This window comes from Aotus nancymaae, unplaced genomic scaffold (genome assembly GCF_030222135.1).
Source record: "Aotus nancymaae isolate 86718 unplaced genomic scaffold, 86718_ANA_hifiasm-v0.15.2.pri h1tg000040l, whole genome shotgun sequence".
NCBI classification, from domain to species: domain Eukaryota; kingdom Metazoa; phylum Chordata; class Mammalia; order Primates; family Aotidae; genus Aotus; species Aotus nancymaae.
Window position 1 is genome coordinate 59,318,268 of NW_026988454.1, and position 12,836 is coordinate 59,331,103.

The following is a 12,836-nucleotide window of genomic DNA, read 5'->3' on the forward strand; positions in this document are numbered from 1 at the left end:
CACTTTTTTCTAATTTGCCCATAGCCAGTCCTATATTGGCCACCATGACTTTCTACTACCCTGACAAGAAATAGAAATGGAAAGTAGAGAACTGAAAGGCACGATGGCTAATTAGTCCTTACACGGCAATTCTTAAACAACATATATCTCACGAATTTTTGGCAAGTGCTGAATTCTACTGAGTTCATAGCTGAATTTTCTGGTGACTGCTGTTGATTAAAGTGTGACCTGTCACCGGCGCGAGCTATGGCTGCGACTCGTCCCCTCTCTGCGTTGGCTGCCCAGCTGCTGCAGCCCCGTGCACAAATGCGTGCCCTCGCCCCTTCTACCTCGAGGCAGTTCGAAATGAAGCTGTTGTCATTTCTGGAAGGAAACTGGCCCAGCAGATCAAGCAGGAAGCCCGGCAGGAGGTGGAAGAGTGGGTAGCCTCAGGCAACAAACGGCCACACCTGAGTGTGATGCGGGTCGGTGAGAATCCTGCAAGTCACTCCTACATCCGCAACAAAATCAGGGCAGCTGTGGGAATCAACAGTGACAACTGTGAAACCAGCTTCAATTTCAGAGGGAGAATTGTTAAATTTAATCTAAACTGAATAATGATGATAATGTAGATGGTCTCCTTGTTCAGCCACCTCTTCCAGAGCATAGGGATGAAAGATTTGCAATGCTGTTTCTCCAGACAAAGATGTTGATGGCTTTCATGTAATTAATGTAGGGCGAATGTATTTGGACCATTATTGCACCTCACCAGCTACCCATGGGGTATGTGGGAAATAATTAAGCGAACTGGCATTCCAACCCTAGGGAAGAATGTGGTTGTGGCTGGAAGGTCAAAAAATGTTGGAATGCCCATTGCAATGTTACTGCACACAGATGGGGCACGTGAACGTCCCAGAGGTGATGCCAGTGTTACAATATCTCATCAATATACTCCCAAAGAGCAGTTGAAGAAACATACAATTCTTACAGATGTTGTAATATCTGCTGCAGGCATTCCAAATCTGATCACAGCAGATATGATCAAAGAAGGAGCAGCAGTCACTGATGTGGGAATAGAGTTCACGATCCCGTAAATGCCAAACCCAAGTTGGTTGGAGATGTGGATTTTGAAGAAGTCAGACAAAAAGACGGTTATATCACTCCAGCTCCTGGAGGTGTTGGCCCACGACAGTGGCAATGCTAATGAAGAATACCATTACTGCTGCAAAAAAAGTGCTGAGGCTTGAAGAGCAAGAAGCGCTGAAGCCTAAAGAGCTTGGAGTAGCCAGTAATTAACTATTGGGTCTTCTGTGTCATGAAAAGCACTCCAAGCCAGCTCCAGAAGCAAAGCAGGCCAGTAGAAATACAATATTTTTAATTTCTCCTACCAAAATGGTTTAAAACGATGCTTCGTATTTATTGAAAGCTTAAATGGGTGGGTGTTTGTGCACATACCTCTGCAGAACCTCACCAGGGAGCATTCCAGTGTCATGCAGGGTCATGTGATCTAGCCAAGAGCGGGCCATTAACCTAGTGATGAACATGGGAGACATCGTTATACGGAGAATGGACACTTAACTTTGTCAAGCGCCTCTATTAAACATTTGCCTTTGCTAGGATTGCATTTCCCAAGTGCTGTTCCAGTAAGAGTTGATACTCATGTTAGGTACCAAACCTTCTGAGTTCAACTGATTAAACCAAAGGAAAAGTGTTGCTAGAGAAAATTAGGGAAATGGTGAAATACAAAAAAATGGTAGTAATTGAGCAGGAAAAAAAAATACTCTAATTTATATATGTATTGATTGGTAACCAGATTTATCCGTTAATCCTTTTCCTAAGCTGTCTTGTTGAGGCTTAGTCAGTTATTGGGGGAATGTTTAGGATGGTTCCTTTCTATTAGTCCCCATTTTAATGTATGTTACCCTTCAGTAAGTTCTCCCCATTTTAGCTTTCTAGTATTGAAAGGTTTCTTTTATACATTATTATGTATATTGTCATATTTGGCTTTTGCTATATATTGTAACTTCATTGTTAAATTTCTGTATTGTATAGTTTCTTTTGGTATATCTTAAAATCTATTTTAGAAAAATAAACTTGGCTTGATAATCATTTGGGCAGCTTGGGTAAGTATGCAAACTTTTCCACCAAAGAACTGTCAGCAGCTGCCTGCTTTTCTGTGGTGTACCCTGTTGATTTTTCCAGAAAATTTTTAAGAGTTTGAGTTAATATTGAAATTAATCAGACTTTCTGATTAAACGTTATTTTTTAATAAAACACATCTGTCTGGTGTGGTATGAATTTCTGGGAAAAAAAAAGTGTGACCTGCTCTTATGCTGTGGAAATTCAGAAGCTTGATTCGTTCTCACATTTAACCTAGTTCTGCATAGATATGAGTCATGTGGGAGCCGTCAGGTAGAATAAACATATATTCTCAAATTTCCCATGTAATCTAGTTCTAGAGTTGCATTTTACTTGGTGAGTGGAGTGAAAATTGGAAGAGTCAAAATTCACCTGGAAGATTTTTGCTTCTGTCCATGAAGGATTAAATACTACAGAAATTGCCCTTCTGCCATAAACAACTGGAAAACCAGATAAGATATTTGAAACAACAGTATTCAGACATTGCACAGTAGAAAGTGCAGGATTGTAATCTTTGAGAAGGGACAGAAGCAGGGCAGCATTATCAGTGCTCTAGCTCATTGTCTGGAAGGATCCCTGTCCTTCGTTGACTGACGCCCCGTATCTTGAAAACCACTGTTTCATATATTCACTCCGGTTCATTGTTGTTGCTGCTGCTGTTTCAGGTGAGAGGGTAATTCCAGTTCTTGTTACTTTATCGTGGCTGTAAGCACAAGTTCTAAAGGCTCCTCTAGACATGCCCTGACAAAGCTTAAAAAAAAGTTTTGAAAAGATCCCGCTGATCTTCAAACAACTTAACAGCATGTTAGAACAAAGTCCAAAACTCTTTAAGAACATGACAAAACCTTCCAATGTGGATATACTGGGAGGTCACTCTCCCCAGGTGCTGTCCAAGTGGCATGGGGAGCATAGGACTCTGCTCATAATATACAGTAGAGTCACAAAGGCAAAGAAAATGAGAAACAGAATAATCAAGAATGACATTAAGAAGCTTCAAAAAATGCCAGGATCAGTGACTCATGTCTGTAATCCCAGCACTTTGGGAGGCTGAGGCAGGTGGATCACTTGAGGCCAGGAGTTTGAGACCAGCCTGGCCAACATGGCAAAACTCCATCTCTACTGAAAACATAAAAATTATCTGGGCATGGTGGCATACCCCTGTAGTCCCAGGTACTTGGGAGGCTGAGGCAGGAGAATCACTTGAACCCGAGAAGCGGAGGTTGCAGTGAGCTGAGATCGCACCACTGCACTCCAGCCTGGGTGACAGAGCAAGACTCCATCTCAAAACAAAACCAAAAAGAAGCTTCAAAAGGCAGGTCAACTGAAATCTTCTCCCCTAAAAGTACCTGCTGCTATAGTTCCAGCAAAAAAGATGACCACTGCAGGCAAGAAGGCTCTAGCCCAGAAGGTTCCAAAGCCACAGGCTAGAGTCAGTGCCTCCTCTGAAAGCTCAGAAGATTCAAAGCAACATGCTCAGAAAGCACATTGCCCAAAAGCAAATAGCAAGAAAGCATGAGCCTATCATAAAAGTAGTAAAGGTTCTTTTTGACATGTTAAGAAAAAAAAAGAGAGAGAGAGAGAGAAAGAGAGACTGGACTGCAACAAAATCTAGCATCCAACAACATAAAATTCACAATGTCTGGCAACCAAAACAAATTACCAGGCATGCAAAGAAGCAGAAGAATAGAACCAACACCCAGGAGAAAAATCAACCAATAGAAACAGATCCAGAAGTGACAGAGGTAATGGAATAAGTAAACAAAGAACTTAAAATAGCTATTACAAATTTTAAAAATATGTTCAAGTATGCAAAGGAAAACATGAGCATGATGAGAACCGAAATGAAAAACATGTTTTGTTTTGTTTTGTTGAGACAGGGTCTCACTCTGTTGCCCAGGCTGAAGTGCAGTATGTGATCATGGCTCACTGCAGCCTCAACCTCTCAGGCTCAAGCCATCCTCCTACCTCAGATTCCCAAGTTCTGGGACTATACAGGTGTATGCCACCACACCAAGCTAATTTTTTTGCTTTTTTGTAGAGACAGGGTCTCCTTGTGTTGCCCAGTCTGATCTCGAACTCCTGGGCTCAAGTGGTCCTCCTGCCTCAGTTTCCCAAAGTGCTGGCATTACAGGCATGAGCATGCCCAGCCTAATATATATATATATAAAACCAGCATGTTAGAATAAAGCCCAAAACTCTTTTAAGAACATGACAAAACCTTCCAATGTGGATATCCTGGGAGGTCACTCTCCCCAGGTGCTGTCCAAGTGGCAGGGGGGAGCAATATTTATATATATATATTTTTAAGCACTAGAGACTTGGATTTTAACATAGATACTTCCACAGGCTGGCTGTATGACCCTAAACAATAGCTCTTCCCTCCCTGGGCTGATGACATCTATTCTAATACTCTCGCCTTCCTTCTCTCAATCTCTTTCTCATCCCCTAAGTTCTACATCCTAAATATCTCTTGAATCCATTCACATGTATCTCTGCTTCCCAATCACCTTTCCCCTAAACTATGGCAACATGTTTCCCAGCTCGATTCCCGTCCTAACCTCCCCCAATACATTTCCTCCACAACATAGCTGGAGGGATTTTGCTCAAATGAAACACGAATTGTGCCTATTTTATGGCCCTTCACTGCCCTTAGGATAAAGTCCACAGTCCATATTGCAAAATAAAGGCCCTTCTCAGTCTGTTCCCCCTTTGCTTGCCCCCGAGCCTCTCCTGGAGCCATTCTCCCCTTCCCTCTTGGCTACCCCTGCCTTTTCATCTTGAGGCTTCCTGCCTGTAACATTTCCCCAGTGACTTCTTACTCAGTTAATATCTGATTCTTTTCTTTCTTCCTTTTTTTTTTTTGAGACGAAGTCTCACTCTGTCGGCCAGGCTAAAGTGCAGTGGCACAATCTCGGCTCACTGCACCCTCCACCTCCCAGGTTCAAGTGGTTCTCCTGCCTCAGCCTCCCAAGTACTGCGCCACCACGTCTGGCTAATTTTGTATTTTTAGTAGAGATGGGGTTTCACCACGTTGGCCAGGCTGGTCTGAAACGCCTGATTTCAAATGATCCACCCACCTCGGCCTCCCAAAGTGCTGGGATTACAGGCATAAGCCACTGAGCCTGGCCTGATTCTTTTTTTTTTTTCTTTCTTTCTTTTTTTTTTTTTTTGAGACAAGGTCTCACTCTGTTGCCCAGGCTGGAGTGCAGTGGCACGATCCCAGCTCACTGCAACTTCCACCTCCCAAGTTCAAGCAATTCTCCTACCTCAGCCTCCTGAGTAGCTGGGACTACAGGTGCCTGCCACCATACTCAGCTAATTTTTGTATTTTTAGTAGAGACTGGGTTTCACCATGTTGGCCAGGCTGGTCTTGAACTCCTGACCTCATATGATCTACCCACCTCGGCCTTCCAAATTGCAGGGATTACAGGCATGAGCCACTATGCCTGGCCTTGATTCTTTTTTAAGTGCCCAGTTTAAACACCACTTTCTCAGGGAAGACTTCCCTGACCCCCATGTCCCTCTCCATGACTCAGTTGGGTGCTGCTCCTGCTATTCGCTCCCACATTTCTCTGATTTAATAGTCACAGCACTTCAATCCTACAATATTAACAAATGCTTAATTGTCTCCCCCAATCCTAACCTCTGTACCCCATGATATCCAGTGTCCAACCCAGTGCTCATTTCTAAAAAAGAATGAATGAATGTTTATCCCACATAACTTATTCAAGCTCTGCTCCTTCCACTCCATTCCCAAAATCCTGTTCTAGGCCAAGTCTCTCACACCTGGATTTGTGAAACAGCTTCAGATCAGCCTCCCCGCCTGAGGATCTCCTTCATCTAATCCACCCTGCTCACAGCAGCCAGAACAGCAAGAACCATTGTCCTCAAGCATAATTTTGATCATATCACTCCCCTTCTTAGCAGCCTACAATAGCTCCAATTGCCTCTTGAATTAAATTAAAACTCCTAATCATGAGCTTCAAGGGTCTCTGCCAATTAGCTGCTTCCCTTCCCCCACACCTAACTGCTGTCATCTTTTCACAGCCCTCAAGCATGGCTTCCCCGCTGCCCTGCAAATCTGCTCCTAAGCCTGCCCCTATGGCATTCTCTCTTCCCTTTTCAGCTTTCTCCCCTCTCTCTCTTCCCCCAAATCACATCCCTCCCCACACTTAAAAAATATCGCTCAATAATCATTTCCTTCATGAATACTTCCTAAGTAAACTTCATGTGGTTTTGTCCTTGCTATCACACCCTGTTATCAATCAAGTGCGTAGAACACGTGTGCTCATTAAGGTGCTGTGAGTGTCCTGTGCCCTGTGGCCGCTGCTAAGTTACTGTTTATACCATCTGCCCTATTAGGGTCCAGCAACTCCAAGGACAAGAATGATGTCTTTTCATCACTTGTGACTTCCGGTGATTCTCGGGTGCAGCAGAGATAAAGAGACCTGAAAATGGGAATTTCCAAACAACTCCGTTTTCCGTAAGGTTTCCTAGATCGGACCTTGGGTCGGTCTGACCAGGTGCAGCCTCATCTTAGCAGCAGATTGTTCTCAGCATTCTCATCATGGGGAATCTTAGTGTAGGGGTGAGGAAGAGGGACGATAGCACTTATTCTTCCTTTTTTTTTTTTTTTGAGACTGAGTCTTGCTCTTTCGCCCAGGCTGGAGTGTAGTGGCACTATCTCAGCTCACTGCAACCTCCACTTCCTGGGTTCAAGCAGTTCTCCTGCCTCAGCCTCCCAAGTAGCTGGGATTACAGGCATGCGCCACCATGCTTGGCTAATTATTTTGTATTTTTAGTAGAGATGGGGTTTTACCACATTGGCCAGGCTGGTTTCAAACTCCTGACCTCAAGCGATCTGCCCACCTTGACCTCCTAAAGTGCTGGGATTACAGGCGTGAGCCACTGCGCCTGGCCAACAATAGCACTTCTGAGTGCCCACCCGTGCCAGATACCGTGCAAAGAGCTTTACCTGCGGCATTTCACTGATGCTCCTAGCAATCTGATGCATTAGGAATTATCATTCCTGATTTTAAACTGCATTAGGAATCCAGGAGAATTTGTATCATCTGTCTTTGTCACTGAATGGGTCTTTCTAGCTCTAAAAAACATACACCAGGGAAGACATGTTTCTTTTCTTCTTTTTTGTTCTTTTAGTAGAGATGAGGTCTCACTATGTTGCCCAGGTTGGTCTCAAACCCCTGAGCTCAAGCACTCCTCCTGCCTCGGCCTCCCAAAGTGCTGGGATTATAGGCTTAAACCATTGCACGCAGCCAGGGAGGACATGTCTCTGAACAAGTGGTCCTTCTGGCAGAATGTCCCAATTAGAAACCAAAATCGGGACAGGTGCTCTGACAGTGGTGCACAGGCCAGGTTAAGTCTGAATACAGGAGTCACTATGCCTGTGCCACAGGCTCTGCCGCCTGTTTGCTTGTCTAGCCCTTGTGGGATAAGACTCTTCCTATAAGTGATTACTTTAAAAATTTTAATTGAATATTCCCTTAAGAATTCGAAAGTCATTGAATCTCTCCTCCAGAAAGTCCATAAACACATGAAATTTATGAACAACACCAGGGTGTTTGCAGACATAACACTCCTTCCTTAACTTCTATCTATCAACTTCTTCTGACCTGTGTCTGGAGCCCCTGGTTTACAGAGACCAACATGTTCTCCTTACATCTTTCCAATGTTACAGAATCCAGAATATATCACAAGTATACTTTTGAGGACTCTACCAATATTAGTTATGTTTCAAATGATGGGCTGTATCAGTCTTGAGTTATTTAAAGATGCAAAGCTTAGCTTAAAAATTGAGACCTGGCCAGGTGCAGTGGCTCACAACTGTAATTCCAGCACTTTGGAAGACTGAAGTGGGAGGAGGGCCTGAGCCCAGGAGTTTAAAACCACCTTGGGCAACGTAGTGAGACCCTATCTCTACAAAAATAAAAAAATTAGCTTGAGGTGGTGGCATGAGCTTGCAGTACCAGCTACTCGGGAGGCTGAGACAGGAGAGTCGCTTGAACCCGGGAGGCAGAGGTTGCAGTGAGCCAAGATTGCGACACTGAACTCCAGCCTGGGTGACAGAGTGAGACTCCATCTCAAAATAAAATAAAATAAGAGACCTAAGAGAAAACCTAGAGTCTGAAAAGACATTAGACAAAGGGCTTCTTGAGAAAATAAATTTAATTATTCTTTCTTCTGGTTGTGCCCTTATTAACCTTTGGTCCTTGCTATTGGTTTTAATCACAACACCTTTATCGAGATCAGCCTCATCCTGATTGTAGATAACACTCTTACTCTGTTTCAGCTTAACTTTTGGACGCACTGCTGCGGAGGCTGCTCTATTTACAAGATGAAGCACCTTTTCAAACAATAGTCACTTCAATTTCCAGGAAAACGCTTCTCTTTGTAGTTAAGAAAGAAAAAAAGAAAAAAACAGAAATGTCTTTTGAGGCTGAAGAGTGACCTCTTTCGGTGGAGAGATGGAAGAGCTTCCTTATCAAGCCAGTTTTAACTGGGACAGGAGAGACCAAGCATCCATAGGTCCAGAGTGTCTGTAACCCCCCTTAAGTTGCATGTAAAATTTGGGGATGTGAAATATGCATTTATCTAGAAAATGGTATAGAGCTTTCGTCAGGTTCTCAAAGAATTCTTTGTTCTTTAAGGTCCACAAAATTGGGCCTGTGCTTTCTCAAAGTGTTTGAGCTCAGAAGAGTTCCTGTAGCACAATCACTGGAGAGCTTGTTAAAAACTCAGATTCCAGGCCGGGCGTGGTGGCTCATGCCTGTAATCCCAGCACTTTGGGAGGCCCAGGTGGGTGGATCACGAGGTCAAGAGATCGAGACCATCCTGGCCAACACGGGGAAACCCCGTCTCTACCAAAAAATTATTAACTGGGCCTGGTGGCATGTTCCTGTAGTCCCAGCTACTCTGGAGGCTGAGGTGGAAGGATTACTTGAACTTGGGAGGCGAGGTTGCAGTGAGCCGAGACTACGCCACTGGGCTCCAGCCTGGCGACAGAGCAAGACTACCGTCTCAAAAACAAAAACAAAAACACCTCAGATTCCTGGCCAGGTGCAGTGGCTCACGCCTGAAATTGCAGCACTTTGGGAGGCCGACCCTGGCAGATCACTTGAGGTCAGGAGTTCTAGACCAGCCTGGCCAACATATAGTGAAATTCCATCTCTACTAAAAATATAAAAATTGGTTTGGCATAGTGGTGCGTGCCTATAATCCCAGCTACTTGGGAGGCTGAGGCAGGAGAATTGCTTGAACCCGGAAGGCAGAGGTTGCAGTAAGCCAAGATCACCCCACTGCACTTCAGCCTTGGGCGACAAAGTGAGACTCTGTTTCAAAAAGAACAAATAAATAAACAAAAACACACCTCAGATTCCTGGGTCCCACACCAGATTTTCTGAATTAGTACGTCTAGGGTTATGGTCTGGGATTCAAAATTTTTGACAGTTTCCCTGGTGATTTCGTTAAATTTCTGCATTAAATAGGAAGTTCCAAATGTTTAACATCATCTGTTAGAATAAGATCAACAATTAATTATAGTACAAGGAAGTGCTTACATCTACCCAAATAGGCCTGGTTCCAATCTCAACTCATGTAACCTAAGCAAATTATGAATCTCACTGATCCTTAATTGCCTCATCTATAAATATGGGCTAAATAACTTATCTGTCTTAAGATAATATTGCCTAATACATACCAGAAATCCAAAAATGTTATCTATTGTTCATAGCTTCTCTTAAACACTGGACATTCTCCAAACTCTCCAGGTGCAATGTTTGTATATTTTTTTAAAGTGTTTTATGAGGCTTTTTGTTTGGTAAAGCTATTGTCAAACAAAATAAAATGAAACAAAACAGGTTAATCATCTTCTGCAATGAAACACCAGCCACATTTCAAGGGGTTTTGTTATGCCATCAAATATATTTGAGCTGTGTACTATAAACTAAAATTCTCTTTGTTTCAACCTAACAGAAAAACTAGCAATAGTGGCTAATCCCAGCACTTTGGGAGGCTGAGGTAGGCGGATCACAAGGTCAAGAGCTCGAGACCATCCTGGCCAACACAGTGAAACCCCGTCACTACTAACATAGAAAAAATTAACTGGGCATAGCGGCACACACCTGTAGTCTCACTGCAGAGGTTGCAGTGAGCCAAAATTGCACCACTGCACTCCAGCCTAAGCAACTGAGCGAGACTCCATCTCAAAAAAAAAAAAAAGCAATATTAGCATTCTGTAGACTCAACCACTGGGAACTCAGAGCAATTTTAGCAAATGGAAAACATAGATACCAGTATTCATCAAAAAGGACAAAGTCTTGCATTACCCTATTGAGAGTGTTTGATTTAATCAAACACCTACTCACTAGTAGGTCTCCAGAAGCAAAGAGGAAAAAATGAAGAAAAGAAATTCTTATTTTTGTAAAACCAGCTGTAAAATTCTTTGTTTGGTGTGAACCCCTTCTCCCACCCCCATGAACATGTACTGGAATGTTGTGAGCAAATTCCTTCCCTCTGATGATTCTGCAGCTCTATTCTGCCAGAAATATAAGTTTTCTACCATTGGAAAAGCATTTACACACATCTTCTTTTTTTTTTTTTTTGAGGCAGAGTTTCGTTCTTGATGCCCAGGCTGGAATGCCGTGGTGGTATCTTGGGTCACTGCAACCCCCACCTTCCAGTTTCAAGTGATTCTCCTGCCTCAGCCTCCCACGCAGCTGGATTACAGGTGTGCACCACCAGGCCTGGTTAATTTTTTTATTTTTAGTAGAGATGGGGTTTCACCATGTTGGCCAGGCTGGTCTCAACCTCCTGACCTCGTGATCTGCCTGCCTCGGCCTCCCAAAGTGCTAGGATTACAGGTGTGAGCCACTGTCAGTTTTTACATACCAAAGAAAATGTACCTTGGCTCGAGATGTAAGCAGTAAATCTAAAGGAAATATAATGCCTAAATAAAAAACAATTCTAATTCATCTTTACAAAAAATAACTAAAGTTTCCATTTGTCTTTGTTTTTGTTGTTTTAGTTTTTTAAAATTACAGATGGGGTCTTGCTTCATTGCCCAGGCTGTTCTTGAACTCCTGGGCTCAAGGAATCCTCCCACCTCGGCTTCCCAAAGCGCTGAGATTACTGGTGTGAGTCACCACACCAGTGATTTCCATTTGATTATCTAAAGAATCTGAGAATTTGTCTTTGGTGACTTTTTTGAGGTTAGACATTAATTCCAGTCGCTGGTAGAAAATGTGTTTTTTTGGAGCATGAGAAATTGTGGCTCTGAGAACTGATATTCAAGAGGTAGAATACAGTGGTCTGCTTACCTTAAATTTATCATCTAATAATTATGATTCCTTAAAACAACAAAAAAAATTTGAGGCCAGGCATGGTGGCTCACACCTGTACTCCCAGCCCTTTGGGAGGCTGAGGCGAGCGGATCACCTGAGTTCAGGAGTTCGAGACCAGCCTGGCAAACATCGTGAAACCTGTCTCTACTAAAAATACAAAAAAAATTTAAAGTATGAACTGGGCGTGATGGTGGGAGGCCCCTGTAATCCCAGCTACTCGGGAGGTGGAGGTTGCAGTGAGCTGAGATTGTGCCACTGCACTCCAGCCTGGGCCACAGAGCGAGACTCCACACCACCCCCCACACCCCCACAAAAAAAGTTTTGTTGACTCCTGGTTTTAAGCAACCCTCCTGCCTGAGCCTCCCAAAGTGCTAGGATTACTTTGGTGCCCAGCTCATCTTATAACTAGTTTTTTTTTTTTTTTTTTTTGAGGCAGAGTATCACTCTGTCGCCCAGTCTGGAGTGTAGTGGCGCAATCCCAGCTCACTGCAACCTCTGCCTCCCAGGTTCAAGTGATTCGCCTGCCTCAACCTCCCGAGTAGCTGGGATTATAGGCGCCTGCCACCACACCCAGCTAATTTTTGTATTTTTGGTAGAGACGGGGTTTCACTGTGTTGGCCAGGATGGTCTCTATCTCCTGACCTCATGATCCATCCGCCTGGGCTTCCCAAAGTGCTGGGATTACAGGTGTGAGCCACCACGCCTGCCTTATGATTCTTAATTCTATTTACTAAAATCTTCCTGAATAGGATAAACTCAGATTTTGTATTCCTTGATTGCCATCTGCTGGTAGCCCTCCATACTAGAAAATAAAAATTCCCAGGAAGACTGCAACAACCTGAATTGCTTGATTTAAGCAGTTCTTGCAAACTCAGAGAGAATATTTCTTTTTTTTTTTTTTCCAATTTGGGTTGTCACCAAGAGAATATTTCTTAAAAAATTTTTTTCTATTTATTTTGAGACCAGGTTATGAGACTGGCTAATTTTTGTATTTTTGGTACAGATGGGGTTTCGCCATGTTACCCAGGCTGATCTCAAACTCCTGGGCTCAAGTTGTCCACCCGCATTGGCCTCCCACAATCCACCCACCTCGGCCTCCCATACTGCTGGGATCACAGGCATGAGCCACCACACAGGCCAGAGAATATTTCTAATGCCCTCGATGATACGAGAGAGTCGAAGGCAAGGTGAGGAAGGGATGTTAGGTAATGATAACAATAGCAATTATGACAGCTAACTTCATTCAGTCAACAAATAGTTATTGAGTATCTACTATCCTGAATAGAGAGGTAAACAGGACAAAGTCTCTGTCTTCATGGAGATTTTAGGCAAACAAATCAATATGATATAAAGTAGTGC

The 12,836-nt window shown here is 43.4% G+C and overlaps 1 pseudogene; it reads left to right on the forward strand.

Annotated features, from left to right (window-relative positions):
- Positions 1–246: 246 nt before the first annotated feature.
- Positions 247–1,275, forward strand: LOC105707427 (bifunctional methylenetetrahydrofolate dehydrogenase/cyclohydrolase, mitochondrial-like; annotated as a pseudogene).
- Positions 1,276–12,836: the final 11,561 nt, after the last annotated feature.